This window comes from Vulpes lagopus, chromosome 2 (assembly GCF_018345385.1).
Source record: "Vulpes lagopus strain Blue_001 chromosome 2, ASM1834538v1, whole genome shotgun sequence".
In the NCBI taxonomy this organism is placed as follows: Eukaryota; Metazoa; Chordata; class Mammalia; order Carnivora; family Canidae; genus Vulpes; species Vulpes lagopus.
In genome coordinates, this window is record NC_054825.1 from 101,992,452 (window position 1) to 102,019,201 (window position 26,750).

General features: G+C 41.8%; 1 protein-coding gene across 3 annotated transcripts in view; it reads left to right on the top strand.

Moving 5' to 3' along the window:
- Nucleotides 1-26,750, top strand: part of TIAM2 (TIAM Rac1 associated GEF 2) — a 218,560-nt gene that overhangs the window by 69,704 nt on the left and 122,106 nt on the right. For all 3 annotated transcript variants that reach the window (XM_041741210.1, XM_041741195.1, XM_041741214.1), the window contains one exon: nt 17,949-18,043. The gene's annotated coding sequence lies outside the window, so the exon portion shown is untranslated. The remainder of the gene's footprint in view (nt 1-17,948; nt 18,044-26,750) is intronic.

Below are 26,750 nucleotides of genomic sequence, written 5' to 3' on the forward strand. Positions count from 1 at the left end.
TCCTGGGACTCCAGGATCATGCCCTGGGCCAAAGGCAGGCACTAAACCGCTGAACCACCCAAGGATCCCCAAGTTTGGGGTTTTAAATGACATTTTACTCTTTTCTACTCTGCCATTTTTATTTGTATTTAGGTCCATCTTCCTGTCCTGCATTGCACTAGATCATCTTTTTATGACCAGGATTAAATCTCCTTTCCATTTTTCTCCATATAACCTCAGTGGTATCCTTATACACAGTAAGCACTCCCTAATCTTTGTTTAATTCATGAATCTTAAGCAGGTAAAGTCCTTAAATTGAAAGGATTTGCAAGAACTGAGCTTTGTATGTAAGTGCCCCATTTTGCAACACTTTGTGAGTTTCTGGTAGTTCTCCATAATTTTAGGAAATTTACAGATGCTATAAGATTAGAAAGAGGGCTATACATATATTCTGTATCACTTAGGTAATGTCTTAAGGTTATTTTTATCTCTTGGTCTCTAATTATTTTGGGCTACATGTAACATTTGCTTCCAGCATCCAAAAAGTATCTTTATTGATGTTTTAGAGGCAAAAATAGTGCTTGGGGACCATACACAAGTTATTAAGTATAGCTACATGCATTAGGGAGCACACAGTTACTCTTCTCATTGTAACAGCATAAAAGTTTAATTCTTTTTGTTATGGAACCACTCTCCCACAATTCTGAGTGCCCCTTTGTGGAGAGACCTTCTAGGACATCATAGTGGAATTATTATTATTATTATTATTATTATTATTATTTATTTTAGTAATCTCTATGCCCAATGTAGGACTCACACTTACAACCCCGAGATCAAGAGTTCCATGCTCTTCTACTGAGCCAGCCAAGTGCCCTGGAATTAACTTTCTTTTCCCAATTTTTAAAAAATATCCTACCAGTGTTATTGGAGAGAAGTCATATTTATGTGAAAAAATAGTGATATTGAGAACTACCCCTACTACTATGTTTCTGAGGTTTTGTGGTACATCAGGCTCTGTGTTGGGCACAGGGACACAGGGGGAATGTAGCAGATATCTAGTCTCTGAGCCACATTATCATGATTCACTTCCATTGTCAGACACATCTTTGAGGGACTGCCCGTGTGGTTTCAGATGTGCTTTGTGGTGACAGCCTTGTACCTGCTCTCTGCCCTGGTTCCCATGCTGTGGGAGCCTATGTGGTGTGCAAGGGCACATTGAGATGGGAGAGTTAACACCCCTGGGCCTAACCTGAAACTAGGAGGGGACAGAAGCCAGTGGACACATGCTTTTGCCTTCTTCCCCCCAAGGAACAGTTCTGGGTGCCATCTGCAGGCTCCCAGGAGATCCTGGTAGAAATGATTCCCTGTTGTGCACAGTTTTGGTAACATGCGCTTGGACTGGCCTTCTTCCGTTTCACTCTCCCTGTTCTCTCTCTTTCCTTCCTCCAATGACTTCTCACATGAACTATCTGTACATATATCCTCATCTCAGGCTCTGTTTCAGGAACACCCAAACTAAGACAGTGATAAAATTTGTTCCATGCCATCCCTTTGAGCCTAGGGTGAAGTAGAAGGGCATACATTGATGAATCATAGTAAAAATATGCTATCTTAACCTTGAAAGTTCTTGGAAGGAAGAGGCACCTGTTTCTATGGGAAGTGGACCTGACCTAGCTTTGAGGATCAGGACAGGTAATAATAATTAGGCTGGAGTGGGGTCAGGAAGAAAGAAGACTCTTCTGCTTCAAGCAAAGGAGTAGTATGTGCAGAAGTCCTCTGGCAGGGGAGAGTGTGGCTGTAGCATGACGAGGGTGGAGGAGAGTGCAGAAGGTGAGACCAGAGAGGCAGGTGAGAGTTAACTGTGCAAGACTTTGTCCTATTAGGATCTTGGTCTTTATCCAAGAAATTGGGGAGACCCCAAAAGAGGTTTAAAAGGGGATTCAGGGAAACCAGTTGGGATGCTGTTGCATTAGTCTAAGAGAGCAACGTTGGTATGGCAGGGTGGGCAGCAGAGGACATGGAGAGAGCTGGGTGCACTGGGCAGATACTGAGAAGAAGCAGTCAGCAGGTCTTGAAGGTGGGCTGCAGGGGGTGGGGGGTGGGGGGTGGTGCCTTTGCATTGCCCTTAGACCACCGGATGGAAGGTGGTAGGTAGACAGCTTGGACCTCGAAGGTGAGAGGTCTGTGCTGGGCACTTTATACACATTAAGCATGTAATCACTGCAGCCCTGTGAGGGGGCTCATCTCAGCCCCTGATTAAAACAGGGGTTGAGGCAGATTTACATTCAGGGCTGCCCTGCCCTCAGCACTTTCTCTCTCTGGTGACTTCCAAACTGCAAGCTACTCTCTTCTGGTCCTGTTTCCTTCTTCAGGAAGTTCTGTGAGTGAGAAGAACCTGCCTGGTGACTTGCAGTCCTTTATAGCCACGGAGAGCCCTTAGTAAACATGCAGCCTGATTTTCCATTGGTCGGTTCCAGAGAATCTGAGAATGACTAGAGCTCATTCACTGGAAGCAAATGACACACATTTGGGAGAACTTGTCAAAAAGTCTGTAAAGCAGTGTGTACTTGCATATGGTGTTGGTAAAGTACAGTCATCTGTACCTGTTTGAAGTTAGACACCAAAAGAAAATAAGAAATAGATGCACATGAGGAATTACACTGTAAAAACACGGAGGAAGTTGATGGCCTATGTGGTTGTACATAGTAATTTCAGCATAGAAGATACCCTACATTGTAACACTTGTGTATAGCAGCTCAAATATATAAGATACTTATGTATATGGTATATATGAAATATATAAGAAGAAAAGTTGAGATGATTTACCTTGTCTATAGTTTTGAGTCATATTATGTATCTTCTCACTATTACATAACCTAAAGGTGGTTAAAATAATGGGATATTGAAGAAATAGATTCTTTCTGTTTTCACCTGTGCCATGAATTTTGCCATCTAGTGTATCAACTGAGGTGTGCCACCTGGACACCTATTTCTTTTTTTAGGCTGAAATTTGGTTTACTTTGGCTATCAAAAAAAACCCAACCCTATGCTATGTAGTCTGTATTCATCAAGAAAGTTTTCTGGCAAGCATATACTTCCTGTCTTTAAGGCTGTTCCTTGGGAATTCCTTTATGATGAGTTAAACAGGGAAATGATAAATAACCAAAGGCAAAGGGGCTTAAAAACATGAGGTGAATTAATTGTCTTGGTCTTTTAAAGGAAAATTTATGTTGGGATGATGATGCCCTGAGGTTGGGGTGGGGACTCAGTTCCTAAGAAAGCACCTTTATTTAAGTGCATCTTTACTGCTGAGCCTGTGGTTCCGCTTGGGCTTTGAATGCATAAGAAATATTTTTTTCCAAGTATGTTTGTACATTATAGAAATGAATAGGTGCACTTTGGCTTTCCAGACAATTTGGGGCATGTCTCTATGCAGTCTTCATCAAGATGTGGAGACTCGTGAACCAGAGGTAACTTTGGTTTTCTGGATGATAGGAAGAAAGTGGAAGCAGCATTTTAGAATGGGTTCAATTAGATTAAACTACTAGTAGTATTCCACAACATGGATTTGTTTATTACGTCATTGACTCATTGAACAGTCATTGCTCATGCAGACTTTTCCAGGCCCGATGTTAGGAATGCTGAAGAAACACTCCTAGAACAGACTTTGTGCCCTAGTGGAATAGGAGGGCATATAGCAAAGAGTATCTACCCAGTGTGGTAAGTGCTCTGATAGAGATTTGACTACAGAGCAGTGATATAGACGAAAGTAATGATTTATGATCCCTCATATATGATGGGAGGATGTCTCAGAAGAGCCATGTAAATTGGTCCTGAGAATGAAGAGGAATGTGCTTTTAAAGCGAAGTGGGGGGAGGCAGATTTTAGCTGGGAGGGAAGGTATGGAGGCACAGTAGCACACGATACGCTATGGGCTGTAGGGAGCTGCATTGGGGGGCCTGTAGGCCAAGGGCTGGAAGGGTCAGTGGAGTTTCTATGCCATGAAAAGAAGTTGGGACTTGTAATCCTATTGAAAGGCTTCAAAGTGGAATGTAATTGTGCTTTAGAATTTTCCTGTGGCTGGTGTGTGGAGCAGAGATTTGTGGATGGAGAAAGTTCTAGAAATAGGCAGCAGAAAGCAGTAGAGGCAGGGCTAGGATCATAGCTCCTGCAGGCTGCAGAAGGACAGGGAGGCACATATGAAGGAGATACTGAGGGAGGAGGAGCCAGAGAATTTACTGGCACCTGAACTTGAAGATGAGGCAGCGGCTAGGCTAGCCTGGGATAACTGATGGGCTTCTGTCTCATGATGGTGGCCAGAGAGGAGCCGGTATCCTGGTTTGGGTACCCAGAACTGAGTTATTTGGGGGCAGGGGAGGGTTGGAAATAATTTTAGTTTGGGTCTTCTTGATTTTGAGGTGGCACAGCCAGTAGGTCTGGAAGAGCCATTTAAGCTGGAGATGGAGCCCTGGCTGTCGTGAGCAGTGATGAAAGCCACCCAGAAGGAGAATGTTGAAAGTGGAAAGATACTCAGGTTGAGGAACAACATTGTGGAGATGGGTGGAGGTGTGGGGGTGCTTGGGAGGGAGGTGGGACTTGACCGAGGCAAGGGGTTGGGCAGGGAAATGAAGGAACCCAGTAGAGAGCAGACAAGAAGTTGTGTAGGGAGCATTTCTTAGATTTTGGGGCAAACGAGAAGTGTTCCTGGGGAAACGGTAGTCTACAGCTAGAATTAAACTGCCTATTTCTTATTAGGACATAAATCAATTTTTTTTTAGATGCCACTTATAAGTAGGTGTTTATCATTCCTAAAGTTTGCTGTTAAAGTTTAAAAACTACAGGACTTTATAAAAACCCTGCAGGAAATGGCATTATTATCCATTTTTAGCTGTCTGTGGTTCTTTTCTTGTTTCTTACTGACCAAGTACTGTTCCAGAAGGCCTGAGACTATAGCCAAGGCAGACTTTATGGAAGTGCAAGGAGGTACAGGTGTTTCCACTTCAGTTCATTTGCTCTGATTATAAACCCTGCTTTTCAGAGGGGGCTCTGTGTGCCTAACCTGGCTTTGCAGAGCCACAAGGTGAGGCTCAAGGTCACATCCACCGCGGCAGCTGAGGAAAAATTAGAATCGAAGGGCCCCAGGTCTCTGTGTAGCAACTAGCTACCCCACCTCCCCATAATTAAAAGTCTATCCTGGTTCCCACTTCAAACGTAACATTTTCCTACCTGCAGCAGACACCCTCAGAAGAAAATTCTGAGCCTTCCCATAGGGTGGAGTGGGAGTGCTGCCCAACAAATACTCATTAGCCCCTTTCATCCCCAAAGATGAAAGATCTGTCAGACATCAGTAATCCCCACAAAATCCCTTTGAGTCTGGGAGGTGGAAAAGGCAGTGTGAATCTTAATGGAGAGAGACCTGAAGGTGTTTTTTCCCCAAAGTGTCCGTGTAGTAGATCAACCCTAGAACCAAGATGCTGCCTTTGCGATCAGAAAACAAAACAAAACAAAACAAAACAAAACAAAACAAAACACAGCAAGTATACTCCCACGCTGATGATGCTTTATGGTCCCAGGTCCTACATAAGTCATTTTAATCCATGCTCAATCGATAGCTGATACTGTTGTTGACTTGCTAATGTGGATACAGGGCTTCCAACCAAAAGACAGTTACTAATGACAGGTTTAGTCATGAGTTCCTTTCTGTATCAGAGCTAATTTCCTTGGAACCTTGGGCTTTTGTTAAAAAAAAAACAAAAAACAAAAAAGAGTGTACGGTGACTTTAAAATATCTGGATAAGGTTTAAGCATATTAATCTTATCTAATAATATTAATCTTATCTAATAACTTAAACGCAGTGATTATTTAACATTTTTTCTTTTGAAAGCAATATTTTTTGGAGAACAAGAGCTGTTCGAATTGTTATCAATAAGTTTTTCTCTTACATGTTTATTAAGTTCTCCATAAGGGACAAAGATGCTGTTAGTTCCTAAACTGTGATTGATGTACTTTCTGTCTTGAGAACAAATCCCAGGACTATTTAAAAGAGTATTAGATGTCCAGAGAATTGTCCATAGAGCTGGGGATGGGGCCCCCAGTGTCCATTTCATGACCAGGGCTTTTGAGGGTGAAAGGGAGGCTGGTAGAATGGTTAGAGAGAAGTGGGTTTCTGAGCAGCTTTGGGCGAGGATGGTAGGGTACAGGTGTTTAGGGATGTACAAGGAAGTTAGATGTAAGTAAGAGGATGGATTGAGCATGAATGGATGGCCACTACGGGGAGCATAAATCCAGAGCTCATGACATAGCAACAGCTATAGTTATATTCAGCTATTGAGTATTGAAATTCCCCCCAATTCTTTTCATTTTGCTTACACAGAGTTCACATTTAATACATTTGCCATAACATAGGCTGATTTGTCATCAATTCCCCTATTACACTGGGCTCAAAGAATGGGAAGCTGTTTATTCCACAGATTCCTAAAGCATGCTGAGTACCTTTCTTAATGGTAGGTAATTTATTTTTAAAGAACAACAGTCTTGGGGGGCCGGGCTGGCTCATTTTGTGGATGATGGGTCATGGGTTCGGGCCCCACAATGGGTGTAGAGATTACTTAAAATTTTTTTTTTAAAACCCCTCAACAATCTTATAGGCTTAGCCTTACATTAAACTTTAGAAATAGTCCTGTGATAAATACCAGGCCCTGTCAGAAGGCTCCCTGGTTTGTCTGTGATTGGAGAAGGCTTAAATGGTCTAATTAATTTAATTATTATTTTAGAATGTTATGAAAATAGTTTTAGAACATTATGATAGATATGGAAACAATATTTTCTAAGTCTGACTATGCGGATTTCTCAATTTACATTTTCCTTTTAACTTATAATTTATCTACCTACTCCGTTCCTAGAGAAATATTTTTTGAAAAATATTTTACAGTATTTGTTAGTAACGGACATTTAGGCCTGGCCTTGGCATTACTGAGTCATCTTGCTAGCCTTGTGCTAGTTAAAAATAATTTAGAGTTTTTATTAGGACTGCTCACTGTGGAAGAAAGCCTGCATTTATTTCTGCTTTACAGAAACCAGGACAAGAAGAGAGAACTAACATTTATTGTCTAACCTTTATTAACTTGGACCAGGCCCTATGTCAGGTAATTCAAAAAAATTTTTTTTTTTCTCATTTTGTTTTCACAACAGTCTGGGAAGGTGGGTGTAATCCTTTCCATTTCGTGCAGAGCGGAATTAGGTTTAGAGACATGGATAAATGACCAAGGGGCAGGTCCCGGCTTTGTCCCTAGCTCCTCACCATGTACTCTGGCATTCTTATGACTGAGCTCTTTCTATTTCGCAAGCACACTCTGGGATTTCTAGTTTATTTTCGTCCTTATGAACTCCTTTCAATTCTCATTCAGTACGGTTGGATGGTGCTGGTCTGGTGTTGGTAGGAGGCCCCCAACCACCCCATGCTGGCTTCTCTCGAAGTTGTCTGCTAATGACTAAAGCCCAAGTGACAGCTCGGACTCCAGAGGTGGCCACCATGGGCCATCCTGAGCTTCTCCTCTGTCTGCACTCATTTCACCTTGTGCCTCATCACACTGCATGCTTGTCCATGTCCCTCAGGCCTTAGGTCCTGGGCTCTCTGTCCTTCGTGTGTGCTTTCCCCTCTCCTTATAAGAATGCATGGCCTCCCTGCCTCCTCACGTCAAGGCTGGGGCCACCAGCAAGGCTGCCCTGCTCTGGTCAGCTGGGCATTAACGTTGTCTTGGTCTGAACTTCTGGCCCATCACTCCCCGGTGCTCAGTATGCCCCAGAGGCTGTCACCCTGGGCTGTCTTCTTGATCCCAGCCTCCCCTTTTCTGTGCACGTAGTATCTGCCCCTTCACCTCTGGAAATGTATTCCCTGCATCCTCCAAACTCTTTAAAAAAGTTCTGTAGTTTGTTTCATTATAGATGTTCATGTTTTCTTGTGGGTGTGTTTTCTTCTTCTAAGCTGGATCCAAACCACCCCCTCCCCTAGTTTGGGTGGATAATCTTAGGGGCATTGCTGTTGAAAATGCCTGTTTTGGAGAGATTCAAAGGATTTTGTTTTATTTTTTGGTGTTTTGTTGTTCTGTTTGTTTTTAAACCAAGGGAAGTTTCTGGCATTCTTTTCCACAGCACCATCTTGCTCTCACCCCAGATGGCTGATTTGTGTTGCCTCTTCATATAATTTATAATGTCTTTGCTGTCTTTTCTTCCCTACTGGCCCTAGGCCCTTTGGTAAGTGGTGCTGAGCCTGACTCATTGCTATATCATGCGTTCACAGGGTCCAGCGTAGCACCTTGCTGCTCATAGGGACTTAAGTGTTACTAAGTGTAAAATGGGTTGTCAGCTACAACCAGCCCAGCTGAAGGTTCAGATGTACCCAGTATGAAACTGTAGGTTGAGTTCTTATGGATTCTAGGATTTGCTTTAAAAAGTTCCTGCTGTCGGTTTGCTCCTTGGGTCACTTTGGTTTGCCCCGTAACATAAAGGGAAGCAGCCATAGCCATTCGATCCCGGGGACGCCAACATGGGCTCCTTTCTGTAAAATTAATTGAATAAAAAACCAAAACAGTGCTCTGGTAAGTGTTTCTCTCACCTTCCAGAAAGACATCATTATCTGTACTATGGCTATCAGTTTTGTGTTTGTTAGCATTGTTCAAAACCTTATCTCTGATTTCCATACCACTGACACAGGAACCCCAAGGGCCTACTCTGTGTCTGGTACCTTTTATCTCACTTGTATTGTTTGTTAATGGGACTACGTTGAATGTCTGTGCAGGGAGGTTTAAAGGAGAATTTACCACAAAACCCACAAATTCTTTATTTTCAGAAGTAGAAGTATACGCTTTGCGGGCAAGGGTGTGTAAGCACAGGTATTTTCTCCTAAATATTTGACTTTGAGCAGAAATTTTGGCTAAAAACAATATGGCCTCTTTAAGTGTCAAGTAAGTTTTCCTTTAAGTTATAGTGACATCAAGGGCTGTGAATTATGTTGCTATAAAAATAGCATCTGAAATGTGCCATGCCGTGGCCAGCATCCCTCAGCCTCAGGACGAACCTATGAGATGTCACCAGAGGTGGGGTATCAGTTAAAGCAATAAAAATGAACCGTGCTTGGGGAGAACTTGATGCTTTTTCTGGTGGGTTCTGTAGCATGAATGTTCCCAGCTAAGCTCATGACTTTGAAATTATTGTTTCCTGGAGGTCTGCAGGGAGGGGGCCAGTCAGAAAATATTTCTATGTCTATTGAAGTATTAGTTTATGCTCTGTCTCCAGGGAAGAAAAGTGTGGCAGTTCCGGAAAGTTTAGGAGGATGAAATATGTTAGTCATCAGCAGTAGCCCGTGTGTTATTAGAGTATTAGAGCAGGTGGGGATAAATCTTTCCCCAGTTTACATAAATCCAAGAATTCTTGAATCATCTGCCACTGAAAATTGAAATCACTATTTGATCATTCCTTCCTTCATTCCTTCACTCATTCAACAGTTATTTACTTTCAAGGCACTGTGAAAGGGATCGTTGGTTACACTACCTCTGTAAACAAATCTTTTGGGGAAAAAAACCCCAAGTATCTTTTGTGTAATACACCCCTTTTCAGCAGTTATGTCTATCCTTGGAATTTGGTGAAGTTCTGGCTCATTTGAGCTCTGTGGCAAAGGTAGAAGCCCCCTGATTCTTTTTTTTCCTGGGGGGTCCCCTCACATAGCATGGGAGGTGTGTGGTCAGCCTTGCTCTAGAGCTTTTCAGTTTCCCAGAGCCGTTTGTTCCACAGAGATTTGGTGAAGCTGTTTAATGAGAGGTTCCCTGCGGGTGGCTCAGAATCCGGAGCTGAGTTGAACACACTTCTTGATACAGAAGTGGTTGAAGAATTCTTTTTATAGGTGCAATTCAGATACTTTCCCTTTCAAGGGATGTGCAGATTTTTATTTCCTGTTTTAAGGTCAATAGGCCCTTTCAGTTTTATCCCCTTTTGCTAAAGGAGCAAAAGGACTTGACCAACACAAAGACTTGAATCCATATTGTAGGTAGGGTAGCTTCTATGTGTGTGCTGTTGCTTGCCATCTTTTAGAGCCTATCATATTGTGCTAATTTGCTAATTTGACAGTTTTTTTAGTGGCTCCTCATTTGATTTCATTTATTCTTTCATCCCTATGCTTCTTCAGTTACTGAAAAGGAAGATGTCCCCCACTCTAAGGATGGAGGAAAGGAAATGATAATATTGCAGAGTTGATAGCTGTTTCTATAACGAATAAATGGATAGAATGTCCTCCAGTAGTTTTTTTTTTAAAGATTTTATTTATTCATTAGAGAGAGAGAGAGAGAGAGAGAGAGAGGGAGAGGCAGGCAGAGACACAGGCAAAGGGAGAAGCAGGCTCCACGCAGGGAGCCCGATGTGGGACTTGATCTCGGGACTCCAGGATCAGGCCCTGGGCTGAAGGCAGGCACTAAACCACTGAGCCACCCGGGCTGCCCCCTCCAGTAGTTTCTTTAGCTGTTCATATGGGATATTTTTGCCTGTTATAAAGCTGGAGGCTTGTTATGCTTAGAGCTTGTTTTGGTCAAATGAAACAGGTGCAAGAATATGATAGATGGAGAGGGACATAAGAAGATGGCTTACTGTGGGAGATACTACTTCATTTTTAACAGCCCCTGCCTCCCCTACCCCAAGCATCCTGTTATATTTGTTTAATTTTACAAAAGGAAGATTTATAAAGTTTTAAAATTTAAGTAATCTCTACACTCAACCTGGGGCTCAAACTCATGACCCCAATATCAAGAGTCACATGCTTTTCTGATTAAGCCAGCCAAGCACCCTATGAATCTACCTTTCTCTTATTTACTTATTTACTTACTTACTTGTTTGTTTCAGTGAGAGAGTGCAGGGGGGAGGGGCAGAGGAAAAGGGAGTGAGAAACTCAAGCAGACTTCACGCTGAGCTTGGAGCCCAACAAAGGGCTTGATCTCATGACCCTGAGATCATGACCTGAGCTGAAATCAGGAATCAGACACTTAACCGACTGCTCCACCAAGCCATCCTTCTCTCTTCTCTTAAAATGGATGCCATATATGGTGATGGGATGGTTCTGAGTGTTGACAGGGCTGGAAGAAAGGGTGGAAATGGGCAGGACCATCATCTCACAGGAGAGAAGAGGAGGAAAGCAGGTATTTCCTGCCATGATCATCTAGGTGATCTCCTGGATGCACACAGTGTTAAGTTTCTCATGTATGGGGAGATTGCCTGACTCATAATTTGTTATCTGTGGGTCTGGCACTGTGTTTTAAAGCAAGCCTCCTCTAATGCTAAATGTGTGTACTTGCACATAGATGCTGTGATTGTGGAAGTGATAGGAATTCTTGTACTGCTATTCTGTACCAAAGAAGGTCCTCCCCACCATTCATGGAGTTCTGTCAATCAACTGGAGGAGAGTCATCCTCAATCTGGAAGCCAAAATTCAGTGATGGCTTTTATATACCAATGCTGAATCAGTTTCTTTTGTCTTGGCAAGGGGTGGAATCCTTAGTGTCTTTGCATGTGCTGGAAAATATGGTGGTAAGTGTCAGGTAAATATAGGGATCAAGGAAACTATATATGATGGCAGTTACATGCTCTCTCAGGGCTTCAAGTGAAGGTTTTCCAAGAAAACCAGCTGGAAGGTTTTGGCCTTTTCTGACCTGCCCCTGGAAATCCTGTAGTGTCAGGTCAGCTGTACTCTCACAGATTGAAGCAGATTCAAGGAGAGGGAGCATAGACTGGTTCTCTCTCCTCCATAGGAGGAGTGTCAAAGGATATGTGGACATGTTTTAAAATATTGAATGGAATCCTAGTGGAGAAAGAGCCATTCTGCTATACCAGGGACACTGAATAGAGGTAACTCTTGTGACATGGGTATTATTGTTACTGAATTTGGATCTGTCTTGATGGTTGGGCTTGGGGCCACTGCTGTGTACTTCCACAGTATCTTACCCTCTGAACCATGTTGTCCCCATGATGTTCTGTGACATGGCTTATTTGTAGGCTGTGAGAGAATGTCAGGCTCTTGGTCAACATCATATCCTCAACACTTAGCATAGTGCCTTGAACATGAGAGATGTTCAACAAATACTCCTTGAATTGAATTTAATTACCTTAATAAACATTCTGCACATCCAGCACTCAGGTCAACCTTTGCATCCTTGGATTTTGTCACTGGATACATGAACTTTGTGGGAATCCTAGGGAAGGTGTGTTCTGAACAGAAACCAGCCTAGGGAATACAGTGGCCCAAATGGATCTGTCCTGCTTCCAGCTGTTCACTGAGGGTTTTCCTCCCCTAGAGTTTCACCTGAGCCCTTTTGTAAAAAAAAAAACAAGGACCTTGCTGTAACTTGGTTCATGATAAGCAGTAAACATGTGCTGTGTGTATAGAGAAGTCTGCCATTTGTGGAGGTAGACTGTAACTTCTATTTGCATTTTTATTTGTCATCCCTTTGTCCTGAATGATGGGTTCTGTAACATCCTATAGTCCACTGGGCAACTGTCCAGTCTCTTTTTGTTAAGGGCAGCATCTGGTGTCAGTAGAACTTTGTGCAGAAACAGTGTGCTAGTGTTGATGGGAAAGGGAGGTGCACTTATTCCTCTAGTGAAGTCATCCAGCATGTCACGATGCAGTCTTACCTGCCACCTCAGAGCAAGAGCCACAGGTGGTTTGTTCATTGTGTCTGTGACGTCTCTCTGGGCTGAGAGATTGAGATTATGATCCACCTGTGAATGGAGGTCTGGTGGGGGTGAGGGGATGCTCTATCAGATGGCACAGACCTGGCTCCTGTGAGGGGTTAGTGGAGTTGCATGTCTGTCTCCTCAAAACCTTCCCAGTGTCTTGTTTTACTCCAAACATTGAGTCTCTGAATTGATAAGCTGCCTTGCTGATAGCAAGCCTAAAGTAAACCTAGAGATTTGAAGACTTTTTTTTTTTTTTAAATTCAGAGAGATGGTGGTTACAAAGGGACTTAATTTGAAGAAGGGGGGAATTGTGGAAATTTCTGTGAGAAATGCTTTTTTTTTTTTTTTTAAGATTTTATTTATGCATGAGATGCACAGAGAGAGGCAGAGACATAGAAGGAGAAGCAGGCTTCCTGCAGGGAGCCCAATGTGGGACTCAATACCGGGGCCCTGGGATCACGCCCTGAGCCAAAGGCAGATGTTCAACCACTGAGCCACCCAGACATCCCCAAATGCATTTTTTAAAAATGAAATTGGGTAGGGGAGCCTCTCTTCAGGACATGGGTTAAGTAGTAGTAAGTTCGTCTTCCCCAGCAGTTTCTCGTTGACCTGTGTTGGTCATTGCATTGATGGCTACAGGCTGTCACACTCTTGTCACTTAGCAGTGAAAGTTTAACAAACACTGGACACTGCGACTCAGTCCAGGGCTTGATGATAAGCTTGTAATAGATTGGTTAATACGGTCTCTTTCTTTAGGTGCGGCCTTCCTTTATTTTTCACTATGATGTGGCCGAAGGTCCAGTTATATTCAGCTTTTAGGGAAGGCTTGGGGGTCGAATCTTCAGCATTATAAAACTGAATGGCTTTTCATCACAAAACTCAAGGGAGAAAAATGAAAGATCTGTTCATGTTAATTAAAATGATGTCATGGTGGCAAGTAGGCAGGCAGCTCAGGGGTTCCAGGACTGGCTGGTATTCATGCCAAAAAGAGCATGAGTGAAATCTGTTGATTGATGATTCTGTCCGCACGTGGTGCCTGCGTGCTGTTTCAGATACAACACACTCTTTGTATAACCGAAAATGTAAAATTACTAGAATTTTATTGTAGATGTAGGTTCCCTAGCCCTGCCTTGCATCTCATAAACCTACACAGAGAGATCAGTTAGATCTTCTGTAGTCATGGGACCCTGCAGTACCTGTTCCATTGTTAACTCACTTTAAAATATGCCATCAATTAACATCTATCTGTGCTATTTTTTTTTCTTAAAATTTTTACTTAAGTAAACTCTACACCCAAGGTGGGGCTTGAATTCATGACCCCAAGATCAAGAGTTACATGCTCTTCTGACTGAGCCAGCCTGGTGCCCCAAACCCATCTATACTCTTAAGAAAATATCCACTTGTTGAAAATGGGTTACTGTCCATCCTACTAGATGGAAGTTAATTGTTCATGTGGCCTTGAAATACATATGAGGGGATCCCTGGGTGGCTCAGCGGTTTAGCGCCTGCCTTTGGCCCAGGATGCGATCCTGGAGTCCTGGGATTGAGTCCCATGTCGGGCTCCCTGCATGGAGCCTGTTTCTCCCTCCGCCTGTGTCTCTGTCTCTCTCTCTCTCTATGTCTATCATGAATAAATAAATAAAATCTTTAAAAAAAAAGAAATACATATGAAAGGGGGGATCCAAGAACCTTTGGCAACCACTGATTTGTTACTGTGACAAAACTGTGTCGTCTGTTTTGGGAATACAGCTGAACAAATTTGGTGGTCTGAGTTCAGGTCCTTATTCTTCCTGGCTGTGTGACGGGTCTAATTTGTCCCCGCAGGCCTTACATTCTTCATCTGCAGAACAAACAGGGTTGAAGTCAGCATGCCTAGACTTAAACATTCTGTAACCCTGCCTAAAATGAGTTTAACCCAAATGATTAGTAGTTCTAATAATCAGGATTCCCCAGAGAAACAGAACCAATAGGAGCCTGCCTGTTGACCGACCTACCTACCTCCCGCCCCCATCAAGAGATTTGAAAGAATTGATGCATGTGATTGATTGTGGGGCTAGCATGTCCAAAATCCATAAGACAGGCCAGCAGAGTGGAAATTCAGGTGGGAGTTGACGTTGCAGTCTTGAGTCTAAACTCTGCATCGCTGAAGGCTGGAAACTCAGGCAGAGTTTATCTGTTGCAGTCTGGAAGCAGAATTGCTTCTTCAGGAAACTTCAGCCTTTGCTCTATAGGCAGGCCTTCAGCTGATTGGATGGGGCACTCACATGGAGGGCAATCTGCTTCACTCAAAGTTTAACAACATGAATTGCATCTAAAAGAATACTTTTATGGCAATGTCTAGACTGGCGTTAGACCACATGACTGTGTACCACAGCCTAGCCGGGTTGATGTGTTACATTCACCATCATGGTACTTAAGATGCCATTTCCCCATTTTTTGCAATTTAAGTCATGGTGATGCAGTGGAAAAAGCAGGCTGGTTTAAAAATGAAATCATGTTGTATCAATAGTGTGATGCATCAGTTCATACCTTTACTGAGCACCCACATGTAAGGCATTCTGCTAGATGTTAGGAAACCAAAGATAAGATGAGCCCTTCACTTTGAAAGCAATTAAAATCTGGTAAAGAAGACAGACAAGTGAAAATCACTGTATGCCATTGTCTGATTTTGATGGAATGGAGGTAAATGAGGGCTTGGTAGAGCCTCATGGCTTGGGGGGTGAGGAAGAAGGTAGAAGGTTGGGGAAGACTTCACAGAAGAGGAGACACTTCAGTTGGGTCTTGAAGGGGTAATTAGGGAGACATTCCTAGCAGGACACATTATGTGCAAAGGCCTGGAGAATAAAAAATACTCACATTCATGAAACGGCAAGGTATTCAGAATTAATGTACGGAAAGCTTCTGTCCTAATAGGTACTGGAGACTCCGTATCTGTTATTATCATTGGAAAAATTTAAATGTGACAGATGATATATTTTATAATTTCTTGATGAGTAAATAACCATGTATAGGCCATTAGTAAAATAGGCCAATTCTTGGGTTTTAAAAAATTTTCTGTGTAATTTATTTAGATAGAATTCATTGAAACTTGTTCAATTTTCCATTCTTATCATTTAAAAAATATTTTCTTAAAATATATTTTCTTGTCTGTACTGGGTTAATTCCAAAGTGAATTAAAAATTTGAGGCACCTGGCTTGCTCTGTTGGTAGAGTGTATGACTCCTGATCTTGGGGTTGTGAGTTTGAGCTCCAAGGTGGGCATAGATGTTACTTTAAAAAAAATGAAAATAAAAATTAAAAAAAAAATGTCTATATAGGATCTATCTTAGAAAGCAAACATTCTTTTTTTCTTAAAGATTTATTTAAAATCTTTATTTTGGGGCTCCCTGGGTGGCTCAGAGGTTTGGTGCCTGCCTTTGGCCCAGGGCATGATCCTGGAGTCCTGGGATCAAGTCCCATATTGGGCTCCCTGCATGGAGCCTACATCTCCCTCTGCCTGTGTTTCTGCCTGCCCCGCCCACCCCCCCCCCCCCCCGTGTCTCTCATGAATAAATAAATAAAATCTTTAAAAAAAAAATAAAATAAAATCTTTATTTTGAACAGGGGTGGTAGCAGGGGGTAGGGGAGAGAGAATCCTCAAAGCAGGGTCCCTGCTAACCATGGAACCTGGTAGGGCTCAATCCTAGGACCACGGGATCATAACCTGAGCCGAAATCAAGAGTCAGATGCTTAACTGACTGAGCCAGGCACCCCAATGAGGCAGGCATTCTTGACCAAATATATCAGGTTTAAAAAAATTTTCTCTGGACCATTTATATCACCTTGGGCAAGTCAGTCTACCTCCGTAAGCTTTAAATTCTTACCTAAAGAGAGAGCTTGGGCTGGTTTTTAAAGGCCCACCCATAGGATATTCTGTGAAACTGTAAATGAAAATTATTATCTCTCTGTCAAGTTATATAGGTTTATTTCTGTAACATGAATCATTGTGATAATCACACCTTTCCCAATAGCAACTATTTACAATGAAAGTACTTCATTGCTACTTCGATTGAGCATTTCATGTTTTAGCCATTTTGTTGAGTATTTTATGTGCATTATCCCATTCAGTACTTGGAATAACCCTGCAAAGCAGAAAATATTTCCACTTTATGGTTGAAGAAATCAGAGGTTCAGACAATTTAAATAACCAGGCTGGGCTCCCTCAGGTGGTAATGGGGGAAGCTGGAGGGTTGAACCCCAATCTTTTGGCTTCGAAGCCTGCATTCTTTATTAAGGCTGTAACCCACAGTACACAATTATTACCATAATGTAGTATTTTATGGGCTGAGGTGAAATGTCTTATAAAAAGACAAGTCTCACTCTCTGAAAGCAATCTGTTTAATATTTTAAAAAATGAAAAGGGAGGTACTTTCTGGTATGTTGACTAATGGGGCCATGAATTTTAATATGTCACTGGGCAGTGCATCAAACAACAGAAGAATGCATTATTCTTCATAATATGAGAGGATCCAGAAACCACCTGCTTCATAAGTAGTGCAACTCATTCTTTGACTCAGCCCGCTTGCATGTGGATCCTGCCCCATGGTCCGTGATAACTGTCTCTGACACACTGGTTCTTCTTAGGGTCTGGGCAGTCCCTCTGCCTGGCAGGTCATTTCCCTAACTTTGGAGTAGCCCTGAGATCTCAGCCTAGATGGCCATCTGAGAGATCCAGTTCCTAACCTTCCATTTTAAGGTAGCTACTTGTCACTCATTATCTTATCATATATGGTCAGGTGTCTACATTGTACATATCACTCTAGGATATTTTTTATGTTTCTTATTTGTTTTGTTTTGACTGCTTTCTCCTGCTTGAATGAAGTTCAGTGAGAGCAGAGACCTCTCTTGGTACTCTACTCCCAGCCCTGGAGTTGTGGTTTGATCACAGTAGGCTTTGTTTGGCTATCTAATCACCATCTGATTGTCAGTTTCTTCTCCTCCATCTGCTCTCTCTCCCTCCTTTTCCTCTCCCTCCATATATCTACCTATAAAACTGCTTGGCCATGTGGAGTTATAGTAAATCTGTTTCTCCAATTAAGATTGTGGCAGGACCCTCATATTTCCTTTTTAGTTAATCACTTAACCTTTGATTTTTTTTTAGTTCCCTTTTTGAATCAAGCCCGAGATACAGCACAATGTTGAGAAATTGAGCTTTAATTATAAAATTGTAATAAAAAGTGGTTTCTTACCCCTTTTTGTTTTCTCTTGCTAGGGCTCTGTGCTTGAATTACAAAGAGACCTCTTCAGCCAGCATCTTCTGGATGAATGAATAATTAACACCAAGTGTCATTCACACTCCCTCTAGGGGTAAGTTTGAGGGACTTGTGTATCTTAGAGGTATTAATGTATGTCAGCTGCATGCCTGTTTCCCGTGTTACTGCTCTTTGTCATGGACCTGGGTGGGGAAAGCCAAAGTGGATTGCTCAGGTTGGGGCTGGAAATTGAATTTCCTTGCAGGTAGTAAGTGACCAAATATGAGTGGCTTATTATAAACATGCTTTAATTTGATAGGCTGAATGGTCCCCTCTCTTTTGGGTTATGCACATCCATCCTCTTTGGGAACTTAGGTGGGGAAATAAATTGCAAGTGTTCATTTCTATCTCTTCACGTACCACACACTGATGCTGCACACACTGGAACTCCAAACCAAACAGGACATCCTGCTGATGAACAGATCTAGAGCATAGCATTTCATGTTGGAGTTGTAAGATCAGGTGAGCTCAGGAGACTTGGACATGAGGAAGCCACTGAGGGAGAGGTAAGATTCCAATTACGTTAAGGCTGTTTCATTCTGACCGAGGTGCTTTACTGGGTTGATGGAGTGGTTCTAGTTTAGGTGAGCAGAGAGCTGAACAGTTCGGTTTGTTCCCAAAGCAGTATTTGGAATAGTTGCCAGTCATTCCCTGGAAATGTTTGCAGCATTTGCCGTGCATGCTTTCTTCGCTGAGACTCACAGATACAAGCATAAGCTTTCCAAGTGGCACTTGCGGCTTCATGCCCTTTGGATCTCATCTTTGGGTGCTGCCTCTGAGAGATCATATCTCTGTGCACAACTGAAGGTGGCCACCTCTTTTAATTCTCTGCAAAGTGCTTGTCTTCCTGGATAGCTTTCTCCCTTGTGTATTTATTTATCAGCCTGCTGTTCAACCTTACCGTCACTGGAGCACAGTTCTGTGTGGTTAGAAGCTTGTTTCTCTGTCCTCACGTTGCTGCACAGCCCAGGACAGGGTCTGGTGCACAGTAGCTATTTTGTGACTGAGTATCTAATGAGTTCAGCAGTGAAATGTAGCTCACTGTGTAAGTTGCTCAGTGTCAGATGGTGAGAAATTTGTTGGCACCAGAGGAGGTTTTGAAGATTCACTTTGTTTAGTAGCTGTTTTTTTTTCTTTCTTTTCTTTCTTTCTGATTTCATTTATTTATTCATGACAGATACAGAGAGAGAGAGAGAGAGAGGCAGAGACACAGGCAGAGGGAGAAGCAGGCTCCACACAGGGAGCCCGACATGGGACTCGATCCTGGGTCTCCAGGATCACACCCCAGGCTAAAGGCAGCGCTAAACCACTGGGCCACCGGGGCTGCCCTAGTAGATGTTTTTAAATGTGAGTTGTTCTCTCACAGAATTATCAAGTTTAGCATTATCTTCCATGTGAAAAGGAAGTTTTGTAATGTTTTGGGTCTTCAAAGGGAGCACTTACTAAAGTTAGAAATTTTGAGGGTGATTGGTAACTCTTGTGGTGATTGAACTTTATATCATCTCCAGTAGAATATTAATTTTTAATTTTTATTTTATTTATTTTAAAATATTTTGTTTATTTATTCATGAGACACTCACAGAGAAAGGCAGAGACACAGGCAGAGGGAGAAACAGACTCCCTATAGGGAGCATGATGCAGGACTCGATCCTAGGACCCCGGGATCATGACCTGAGCCCAAGGCAGATGTTCAACCACTGAGCCACCCAGGTGCCCCTAGAGTAGAATATTTAAAAGGAATTTCTGATTAACCTTGGCAACTGTTTGGGATCCCCGGTGGCTCAGCGGTTGAGCGTCTGCCTTCAGCCCAGGGCGTGATCCTGGGCTCCTGGGATCGAGTCCCACGTCGGGCTTCCTGTATGGAGCCTGCTTCTCCCTCTGCCTGTGTCTCTCTGCGTCTCTCATGAATAAATAAAATCTTAAAAACAAAACAAAACCCAGGAGTTAAGGGGATCCCTGGGTGGTGCAGCGGTTTAGCGCCTGCCTTTGGCCCAGGGCGCGATCCTGGAGACCCGGGATTGAATCTCACATCAGGCTCCCGGTGCATGGAGCCTGCTTCTCCCTCTGCCTGTGTTTCTGCCTCTCTCTCTCTCTCTCTCTCTCTGTGTGACTATCATAAATGAATAAATAAAAATTAAAAAAAAAAAAAAAACCTTGGCAACTGTTTGATTTCTGCTTTAATGAAGTTCAAATACCACGAGTGAAACACACCTATTCTGAAAAGCCTAAAGTTTAGGTTTTTTTTTTTTTTTTTTGAGTCAGATTGCCTGAGTTTTTTGAATCCTATCTCTGACATTTCCTGGCTCAGTGACCTAGGGCAGGCTCTTTAAGCTTTGGTGCCTCATTTTCTTCTTCTGCAAGATGAGGGTAATATGAGCATTTTCCTCATGTTAGTATACATGTTATATAAATTTCTGTTTTTTTATTTAGTATATACTCAGAAGTTTATATATTAAATACATCAACTAGGTTTACAAGTAATATGTTTGGATACTGTTCATAAAGTGGAGATAGGATTTTGAGCATTTACTTTTGTGTCATGTGGATGAAGAGAGACCATACCTGAAGTTAGCAGAAAGGAAAGGCTTGCTTATAATCATTAATAATTTTAATTAGTTGTCATAGCAATAAAATACAGATATGCCATTTTCCATAAGTATGGCAATATTGCTGTCTCTTTGGTATCAGACAGACTTGGTTTGGGTTTTCTAGTTGTGCTTAGCTTCAGTTTCCCCATCTGCATTAGCACTGCTAATACAAATCAATGAGGATTACTATGAGAATTAAATGAACAGAAATTCAACTAGGTGTAGAAATCTCACCTAACACTCTTGGCACAGGGCTTCATGATTTTTCGTTTCCTTCTTTCTTTCTAGACCTGAGATCTAAGAAGGATGTTACTATCTGGACAACTGTAGTCATGGTTAGGAGTGTTTGGAAATAGGGTCCCATTTGTAATGATGAAGAAAACAGTATTTGGCATGATACTGCTCTTGAGAGTGTCCTGCGTGCAGGGTGCAGTGGTGATGAGATGCGAGGATCAATGAGTAGAAGGAAGCCTAGGAGCTGGGGGAAGACAGGAGGGGTGTCCCTGGGCCGTAGTGAACTTCCCAGTGTGGGTGGGTCCAGAGGCTGCTGGGCTGCAGATCAAGGAAGGATTTCTCTGCTGCTCAAGAAAGGGGCTGTTTTGGCCTGTATGGCCTGTTATGACCCCTCTTCTGTATAAGCAGCCCCCCATCTGAAATCCTGTGTGCACATCTGGTTGTCTTGGCCAAGTTGGTTGTTTGGGGCTGTATGTCCATAGAGACCCAGGATTTAGCTTTCTGAAGTCAGGGAGCTGAGACTGCTGATGGCTTGCTGTTAAAACTTTTTTCAGGATTTAAAATTTTCCTGTTTGTGTCTTACCATTTCCATCAGATGTGGCACACTGGTGGGCTTCTGGCTGCTTCTGGGCTGTGGGTAAGCTTTGTTGGACCTGCAAAATGTGCTCCTGACAAGTGTTTTAAAGATGCTCAAATTAGTTGCCTACCTTTTAAAAAGTGAAAATTTCATATAAACCAGCATGCTCAGTGATTATTAAAAATGCAGTTCAACTGGCAGCATAGGGTTCTACCTTCCTGGGTGGCGGTGGACAGTGGGGCTCCATGGCTGCTGGCCCTGTCAGGTGGGGCAGGCGAGGGCCGGTCTGCCATATTATTCACCACTTCATGTCTCCCCAACACCGAGTGTCCGATGCTATGTTTCATTTACTTAAGTTGTTTTTCTTTCAGTGGAGTTTGGAGTAAACTGGAAAAGTTCTATCTTCTTCTGTATTAGTAGTGGAAAAACTAAAAATATTTTTGTAGGGTTTCAGGTTTCCAGAAAAATAGAACAGAATTTTTTTGTGTGTGTGCTGAAGAATACTTGTACAAGCCTAATTTGCAAACAGATGGCTTCTGTTTCTTAAGAATATAGTACTCTGGCCTCCGTCGTTTCATGCATTTAAAGGGCCCCGACTGTGTGTGTGTGCAATCTCTAACCTGGGCAGTAAAGTTTTCCCTCTGTGTACAGACACAACCTTTTTACTTCTATTTTAGGTCATTTCTTCTTTCTTGGCAACAAACTTACTCGTCTTCTCCAAGGTCAATCGTTGGGACCACTGGTTGAGTGACGTGGGAGCAGTGTGTAATTTGCACACGTGTGGGCTATGGAATGAGGTTCCTTTCTGCCCTCTCCAGTGGACACCTTGACACTTCCCCAACTTAGTGGCACCAAACAGGCGAGGGCCTTTGGCCTCATTGACTTTGAGTGGGATTAGAGCACTGCCCTTTTAGCCCACTGAGACACAGACTGAGGTCTTAGGACTCTTTTCGTTCTACGTTTGATTTTTAGGGAAGAATATGGGCTGGTTTTGCATGTGTGGTCTGTTTTGCAGGGGGTGGTTCTGGCCTCACTATGCAGATAAACTAGAAGAAAGCACGCCATGAAATTGGACTTCTGTTGTTTGCAGGATGGTTGAGAGGAAGAGAGAGTAGGATATGTGTTGATAATGATGGAAAGACTAACTTAATTAGTGGGATTTTGAGGATGACTGATTAAAAATCCCTACAAGGAGTTCTCATCCATCAGTTGGTTTTTAAACAATGGAATGTGCCTTAATGGAGCTGTGAACTTCCCATCCGTCAGTGTATTTGGATAGGAGAGAGTGGCCCATCTGTCAGGATACTGTAGGAGGGTCTCAAAATAGAAATGAGATGGGTCTAGTGGGATGACCTCTGTGGTCTGTTAGAAAACTCAGATTCAATTATTCTCTGTATTAAACTGATTAGGAACCTTTCAGCTCAAACAATTTTACTTCAGTCCATAAATAGAAAATATTGTGCATGGAGTGGGATGCTGAATAGAATACTTTTTAATTGATTACATTTAATTTTGGACAGGTTACTTATACTTTCTTAAATGTTCCAAGAGAGCCTTTCAAAAATGTTACAAACAGATGTGTATGTGTCCAGTGGTTTGTCTTTATAAGTGTATTTCCTAAATGATTTTTTTCTACAGAAAATTTTTATTTTTATTTTTACCTTAGTGGAAGCTCATTTTGTACTTTTATTTTTGGTAGCATGGTTTTTTAAATACAAATTTTTATCATTTATATAAAAATATTGCCTCTTGTTATAAAGCATTCTATTTAATTTCAAAATTTAGGAGTTGATACATTATCAATAATTGTCAATAGTCAAAGTGTATTTAATTTGGATATAATGCACCTATAGAAAAAAGTCCATTAAAAGAGAACCTTATTGAGCCTGGGTGGCTCAGTCAGTTAAGCATCCAGCACTTGATTTCAGTTCAGGTCATGATCTCACTGTTGTGAGATTAAGCCCTGGGTTGGGCTCCATGGTAAGTGTGGGGCCTACTTAAGATTCTCTCTCCCTCTCCCTCCACTCCTCCCCCTGGCTCATGTGGACACATTCTCTCTCTCTCCACCCCCAAAAAATAAATAAAGGAAAACTTTTATTTTTTTAAATATTTTATGTATTTATTCATGGCAGACACAGAGAGAGAGGCAGAGACATAGGCAGAGGGAAAAGCAGGCTCCCTGCGGAGAGCCTGATGAGGGACTCAATCCCAGGACCCTGGGATCATGCCCTGAGTCAAAGGTAGATGCTCAGCCACTGAGCTACCCAGGTGCCTCTATCTCTCATGTTACTTTAACAAATGTATTTCAATGTCCATTTTTCTTGTAACTATAGATTAGTACATCCTTATCTATTATTGGAGATGGACATTATTATCATCAACCCCATTTTTATGATGAAGGTACGATTCAGAAAGCTTCTAAAGTCACTAAGATGAATTGGTAACTCAGATCTACTGATATTGAAACCTGAGGTATTTTTACCATACTTTGTGGCCTTTTTTTTTTTTTTTAATCAATTACGATTAGTCATGTGACAGAATGTAAGATATTTATGTCCTTGGTTATAATCAGGTTAGAAACAATTTTTGCTTGGTGTTGACTAAGACTAGGTTTTACTAAAAACATGTTTTTAAAACTTTGACCTTTTTGAGATATAATTGACATATAAAATTGTAGGGTATTTAGGGCACCTGAGTGGCTCAGCTGGCATCTGGGATCAGTCCTGCATTGAGGTCCCTGCTCTGAGGAGAGCCTGCTTCTTCCTCTGTCTCTGTTTCCCTTTCTCTCTCCATTTCTCATGAAAAAATAAATAAAATCTTATAATAAAATAAAAAATTTTAGGATATTTAAAGGGTATATTGTGACTTGACCTATGTATACTGTGTGAAAGGATTCTCTCCATCCAGTTCATTAAGAACATCTGTCACCTCACTATTTGCCCTATGTGAGAGAGAACACTGAAGTTCTACTCTCAGCAAATTTCAGTTATACAATACAGTATTAACAAGTGTAGTCACCATGTTTCACATTAGGTCCTCAGACATTACTCATCTCTAACAGTTTTTTGTGTTTTGTTTTAAGATTTATTTATTTTAGAGGGAGCAGAGGGAGGTGCAGAGGGAGAGGGGGAAGCAGACTTCCCACTGGTGTGGAGCCGGGCTCTATCCCAGGACCCTGAGATCATGACCTGAGCTGAAATCAAGAGTCAGTCGCTCAACCTACTGAGCCACCCAGGGGCCCCTGTAACAAAGGTTTTTAGCAACCTCTACCTCTTTCCCCCAGCCCTTGGCAACCACTTTTATATTTTCTGTTTATAGGAGTTTGACTCTGTGCATGTGTGTGTGTAGACACATATATCTTTCCCACCAACTTTTTATTAAGAAAATTTGCAAAAATATGAAAAGTTGAAAGAGTTGTACAGAGAACACCAACACTTGAATTCTATAATTGTTAGTATGTTGCTGTATTTATTTTTATATGTGTCCTTCTGCATTGTATGTGTGAAGATAGAATACTTCTTAAGTAGTAATGTATGTAATTCTTGGAGATGTTTGCCAAGGAATTTAATTTTAGATGCCTGTTAACATGAATGTCCTGTTACATTATTATCTCACAATTAAACAGGTAATATGGTTTGGAGATAGGCTGACTTTTTTTGGGTTGGAGTACTAAATCAAGAGTGTTTTATTGTAGTTGGGCAAAATGTAAAGAATTAAAAAAAAATCTTACATAGTTTGAAACACCAAGGGACTTCATTCACCCATAAATTAAAGTTCTTTGGGTGACCTCAGTGATTAGAAAATGGAATGAAAACCCACTGGAAATGTATGAGGAATATTGGAGACAATTCAGTCCTACAGACAGTTCTGGCATCAGCAGATCTACATATAACATGCATCAAAAGGTCAGAAATGTCTTAAAATCTAGAGGCAGGGGTGCCTGGGTGGCTCAGTCAGTTAAGCATCTGCCTTCTCTCAGTCATGATCTTGGGGTCCTGGGAGCAGGTGGGGCTCCCTGCTCATTGGGGAGTCTGCTTCTCCCTCTCCCTCTGCTCATCCCTTGCTCATGTGTATGCAGACGTTCTCTCTCTCTCAAATAAATGAATCTTTTAAAAAAAATCTAGGGGCAGGACTAGAATAGGGGCATGCGAATATTTCCACACAGTTCATTGTTTTTCTTAAACATTTTTCACATTGAGAGGCATATCTTCTTAAACTTCCTTCTTCCCTAATTCTCCTCTATCTCCCTTTATAATCAGGGGTAGTGCTTCTGTCTCAAGAAACTACTTTTTATGCTGGCTGATACTTAATTTTACTTTTATTTTAGTAACAAATGGTACTCCTTGATGACTTAGCCTTCTTTCTTCTCTATTTCCTCAGGCTTTTTTTTTTTTCCCCCTTGAGTAGGCTCCATGCCCAATATAGGGCTTGAACTCATGACCCAGGGATTCAGACTTGCATGTCCTACCAACTGAGCCAGCCAGATGCCCAGCCCAGGATATTTTTCACATGCGCACACATGCATATGTGCATGTGCACACAAACATCAAATCAACATTTTGGGAATCCCCATGTTTTCTGTTATGTGACTTGGCTTCCGTGGCAACCTTCTGACTTCAATCTTGGGGGTTGTGGTTACTTGGGTGGCCTGTCCTGGCTCTGCTGCCTGCTGCTGACCAGCTCTGTGACTTGAAAAGTCACTTCAGGCCTCCTTTTTTTATCTGTAAAATGAGGGGGTTGGAATAGGCAATTTTTCAGGTGTGCTCCACTGGCACTAAAAATTGTTTGGCTCTGTGTTCATTAATAAAGTTTTGTAGAGGTTAGACTAGTTTTTATAGCTATTGGACAGATGACCTTATGTAATGGCTCTTATTTTTGCTAATTAAAATCAGAAAGTATATCTTCAAGCAAGTATTAACTACATGAAACCTATATGGGGAAAAATGTGTGTGTGCATGTATTTTTATGTGTGTATATGCATATGTAGTGATTTGTTTTTCATGCAAGGCAAGGAGTTAAAAGCTTATATGTCTGTAGTACAATCAGGTCTTGAATATTAAGAATCTTGTCAGTTGCAGGTGTAGATCCATTCACGTTTAAAAAATAATGAAAATACTACCTTAAAAAGATGTTGTCATAATTTAAAAAATTTAAACACTACACAGATGTAATCCTGTTCTCCCTGTTAGCGTACCTTTCCCAAGAATTGCTATAAAATCGTTGGAAACTGTCGCTTTCCCTGTTGGGTGTACTTTAAATTGAAAGCCTTATATCAAAAGATACAGCAAGACTTCAAAATACTTGAATGCTTGGTCTGTCACTTTACTTTAAAAGGCAGTTTAGTGCTTATTTTTCATAAAAAT